This window comes from Vicia villosa, linkage group LG1, assembly GCF_029867415.1.
Source record: "Vicia villosa cultivar HV-30 ecotype Madison, WI linkage group LG1, Vvil1.0, whole genome shotgun sequence".
Lineage (NCBI taxonomy): Eukaryota > Viridiplantae > Streptophyta > Magnoliopsida > Fabales > Fabaceae > Vicia > Vicia villosa.
In genome coordinates, this window is record NC_081180.1 from 157,037,917 (window position 1) to 157,043,276 (window position 5,360).

At 35.5% G+C, this 5,360-nt stretch overlaps 1 non-coding gene across 1 annotated transcript; it reads right to left on the reverse strand.

Moving 5' to 3' along the window:
• Positions 1-2,753: 2,753 nt before the first annotated feature.
• Positions 2,754-2,860, reverse strand: LOC131645442 (small nucleolar RNA R71). The gene has a single exon (XR_009297063.1). It is a non-coding gene; the product is annotated as a small nucleolar RNA R71 (small nucleolar RNA).
• Positions 2,861-5,360: the final 2,500 nt, after the last annotated feature.

Sequence of the window (5,360 nt, forward strand, 5' to 3'; positions counted from 1 at the left end):
ATATATATATATATATATATATATATATATATATATATATATATATATATATATATATATATATATATATATATATAAAATTTGTTTAAGCTCTCAAAGTTAGTTGCTAGGTGTGAAAGTTAGTGTGAAACTTTCTTAATCTATTCAATAAACTTTTAGCTAATCTAGTTATGAGATGTGAAACTTTTAGCAATAGTAATTGAGGTGATGGTGATAAGGAGACTAGATATTTCAGAAAGAATGGCACACTTTAGATTTAGTATTTGGACAGATGTATTTACCCAGAAAAATTTGTTCAGATTAAGGTAAGTAGGATCGTAGAGCGTATCAAAGAGACCATTTCAACCTTTTTTTAGAGAACACTTTGAAGATCAAATCCTTGAGTCATCTTTCTTCAAAGTCAACAAGACCTTCAACGATAACAATCAATTGGTTCTCCATACCAAAGTTAGTTTAAGAGGTTATCTCAAGCGAAGATTTAATTTTTTTTTTTTTGAAGGAGAGAGCAGTAATAAAACTAGTTTGGCTTAATTGCAATTTTGGTCCCTCTATTATCCATTTTTTTGGGTTTTGGTCTTCCTATTTTAAAATCCGAAATTTTAGTCCCTTTATTTTAGTTTTTTGAGGATTTTGGTCCCCTTGCAAATCCGAAGGCAATTTTTAATGAAATGGGACTTACATTGACGACATGTTCAACATAAATCTTAAATAAAATTAGTTTTTTTCAACATTTCAATGTTGAACTGACACTGACACATCATCAATGTGAGCGTCATTTCATTTCAAATTGCCTTCGAATTTGCAGGGGGACCAAAATCCCCAAAAAACTAAAATATAGAGACTAAAATTCCGGATTTTAAAATAGGGGACCAAAACCCAAAAAAAAAGGATAATAGGGGGACTAAAATTACAATTAAGCCAACTATTTTTCAAGAGAAAGGATGTTACCAAAGATATAGACACGAGTAATGTCATAAAGGAGCAAGACAATTGTATTTGCTTTAAGACCACTCCTAACCCACCTTTTGTGAGTTAATACATGGCCTTGAAGTTGTTAGTTTTGTTTTATTTTCTATTTATTTGCTTAAACTGTCTGCATTTTTATTATCTTAATCAAAATAGTATGGAGCAAAATAGGTACTCCCATTTGTTAGTTTGATTAGTACTTTGTGTGCAGAGGTTAGTAGAAGTCAAGTTGAGGCAATATAGAACTAGTCTGCTGATGGGCTACGAGCTGGAGAAGTTTGGATTATGGAGATTTAACATTTGAAAGTTGCTGGCTAATAAGAAAATAGTGGAAAGAAGTACTAAGTAAGGGGAAAAGGCTCGGTGGTGCTGAAAATGAGAAAAGAAATATTCGAATTCAAAGATAAGGCACCTCTAAAAGATAAAATATGGCGAAGGTACACTGCTGCACCGTCTGCGCCTGCTGTGGCAGTCTGCCACATTACACCTTGTCACCCACTGTTGTTTGCTGGTACGAAGATTCTTTTCCCTATACTAAAGAGTTGGTGGATGCGTGGGCTTGAGGGAATTTCAGGAACAAAGGCCCATGATTAAATGCAACAGAAAACCCTAATCCTTGGCCTATAAATAGAGCTGGAGAAAAAATTGAAAAGGGTTACACAATTCCAAGTTATATTACACAGTCTCAGAGCGTATTCGCAGAAGTGTGAAAGAGTCTTCTCTCCTCATCCAAGTCTGTGCTAGCTGATGACCATTGGCGCGATTAGAGTTTCCTCTTGCAGACCAACAATCTCGAGTCTTACTCCGAGTTCCTTTTAGGTTTATAGATTTTGTTCATTTTCTTGTCTTAAGATGTTTCCTTTGAGAACCATGTTCATAGCTTGTACTCAGCTCACTATGAGCTAAACCTCTTGTAGTTGAGTAATGCGATATTAATATTAAGAGTGTGTTTATGTTATATGATTGTGTGGTTAGTGCTTTCTCTATCATTTATTTACAAATCCAAAACTTATTTCTTTGATTAATCACCTTAGATATAGGGAACAACTTGTTGTTGTGAGAGATCCAACAACAAGTGTATTTCATGAATAAAAATGGTTGAAATAGTAGGGTAGAGATATTCACTTGACCTAGTTTACTTAGATATAAGAAACCGCAACCATTAAGGAAAATCAGAACATTTAACAGACGTATATTAGAGTTACAAGTGGAACTTAGAGATTTGTTTCCCTTACTCTTTTATGCATGCTTGTGAATGATGTAGAAAGACACTACTAGATCCTTCTAACCTTGCTTATCACGACACCACACGTCATTAAACAGTAGCACACTAAAGTATATTATTTGATAAAAGCTCAACTATATCACTTTAAGTACTTTTACACCATGTTTTTCTATCGTTTACTTTATTTTACATGAAAGCTAGATTCAAACCATCGCCTATTACTATTTCCATACTTATGCTTAAAGTGAAAGAATAGATTTAATACAAAAGGCATATCTAAATAGATTCAAAACATTTGCTATGATAAAAAAACCTGTATACTTGCATGTGACACCTTTGAATTACGAACCCTTACTTGCATTTAAGGCAATTTCTAGACGTGGCTAGTAATTTCAAAATTCCAGGCGTGATTGACGATGCCTTCATGTTGAGGCCATTTCCTTACTCTCTAAGGGATAGAACCAAGAGTTGGTTAAATTCCTTAGAGCCTAATTCCATTGCCACATGGAATGACTTAGCTGAGAAGTTCTTAGCTAAATACTTTCCTTCTTCCAAGAATGCAAAGATGAGAAATGAAATCACCTCATTTAGGAAAGGAGATGAAGAATCACTATTTGAAGCTTGGGAAAGATTCAAAGAGCTACTTAGGAAATACCCTCACAATGGTATCCCTATATGTATCCAACTTGAGACATTTTACAATGGGCTAATTCCTTCTTCAAGGAATATGTTTGATGCATATAGTGGAGGAGCGCTTTTGTCTAAGTCTTATGAAGAAGGATATCGGTTGATAGAAAGCATCATGGCTAACACTTACCAATGGCCTGTTACAAGAGGTAATGCAAGTGCTACTCAAAGAAGACCTGTTGGAGTCCATGAAGTTACCGAAACTGCTGCCCTTGCTTCTCAAGTCGCTCAAATTCAACAAATGATGAAAATTTTGATGACTCCATAAGTGACTAAACCTGAGCCTGTGAACGTGGTTACTGACGCATCAGAGGTTGCTTGTGTCTATTATGGGGGAGCACACTTGTTTGAATAATGTACTGCAAATCATGTTTCTGCTAACTATGTAGGCAACAACAACAGGTATAACAACCCTTACAGCAACACTTACAACCCAGGATGGCGTAACCATCAAAATTTTTCATGGAGTAACTATCAAAGTCAACCGAAGCCTCAAGCTAATCAAGCATCACAAGTTCCTTCTGGTTTTGCAACAACAACCAGTTGGAAAACATTCTGAAATCATTCATTCAAGAGACCAAGAATCAATTCTTAGCACAAGGAGTGAGTATCGAAAATCTTGAAAACCAAGTGCGAAAAATAGCCATTGCTTTGAGTTTGAGACCTATGGGCACACTCCCTAGCTCTACTGAAACCCCATCCACATTTGGAGTGAAGAATGTGGAAACTTGCAAAGTTATCAAGCTAAGAAGTGGTGAGGAGTGTGAAGAACCTTTACACAAAGATGTTGAGAAAAGCGGAGTCCTGCCTGAGAAGGACAACTCTGAAGAAAAAGAAGAGTCTATTGAGGAACCGTCCTCAGTAGAAACCAAAGAAGACAGAACTGATAAAATTGAAACTGGCAAGATTTCTAAGTCAGTTAGGCAACCTGAAGTCGTGCCAGAGCTAGTCAGAGAAAGAAAGTTTGTTCAAGAAATACCACCACCTCCTTTTCCTTAAAAGATTAGGAAGGCAAAAGAGGAACAACAATTTAGAAAGTTTATGGAGATACTCAAGTAGCTTCATATCAACATACCCTTAATTGAAGCCATTTAACAAATGCCAAACTATTCTAAGTTTATAAAGGACAAGCTTACAAAAAGGAAGAGAGAGAGAGAGAGAGAGAGAGAGAGAGAGAGAGAAAGAGAGAGAGAGAGAGAGAGAGAGAGAGAGAGAGTTTGCCACGATTGCACTCACCCAAGAGTGTAGCCAATTGGTGCAAGAAAAACTTCCTCCTAAGCTGAAGGATCCAGGGAGTTTCACTATACCTTGTAACATTGGTGAGTTGTTTTGTGGAAAAGCACTATGCGATTTAGGGGCCAACATTAATCTCATGCTTTTGTCCATCTTCATGAAATTAGGGATAGGCGCAGCCAGGCCTACAACCATCACTCTATAGTTAGCAGATAGAAGTATTTTCTATCCTCAAGGCAAGATAGAAGATGTCTTGGTCAGGGTTGACAAGTTCGTATTCCCTGCTGACTTCATCATAATGGATTTTGATGCTGATGAAGACATACTAATCAGTGCATTTTGATGCACGTTCCTCTATGCTTGTACTTATACATTTCCATGGTTTTCTTTGCTTATTTTTATATTTTATAATGTTTTTCTAATTTAGTTTATTTTTGGTTTAATTTTATTTTCGCACTTTATTTTCAGCATTAGCAGTATGCACTAAAACGATCATAATTGGAGCTCCGGGAATCTGATTGACGTGTTCAAATAATCGACGGAAAGTTAAGAGAAAGATCTACAACTTTTATGTTGGAAACAAGAGAATATTTGGAGCGAGTCTATTCCAGAATTTCGTTTGAAGTTGCAGCATTAATTTTATTTTAGTTTTGGGTCATTAGTTTTGGGCCTGGATTATGTTTTTGACCCAATTAAGTTGTAGACCGTTATGTTATTTTCTCTATACCTAAGGCAGCCGCATCTATCACGTTTTTACCTTCCATTCACAAGAAAATTTGTACGCTTGGAGAACTCATGGAGAACTAATACGTTGTCGGACGGATTTACTGTACTCAAGTTCAAAACTTTGAGATTGTTATAATACTTACAGTTTAATTTCGATTCCTTTCAACTATGTTATAAGATAGTTGTTTGCTTAATTCTATTATCATATAGCATTGTTGATTTAATTGATTGATATGTGTTCCCAACTTTAATCGCTAATTGATTCTGCTTAAATGTTAATTTGCGCTATCTTTAACCGTACGCTTAATCCGGCAATAGGAACATGTATCTCATAGTGTCAGTCACGCTTGTTGACATATATTGTAATCAAATAGGATAGAAAGTCCGCTTAGGAAATTGATTGTAATATTAGCAGTCAATGATAAGAAAGAACCAAGTCAGTGAATCTGTTTGCTAAAATCACTTATTTCAAAACAGCTTATTTTGATAATCACTTATTTTGACTTTTGTTAATTCGATTCTA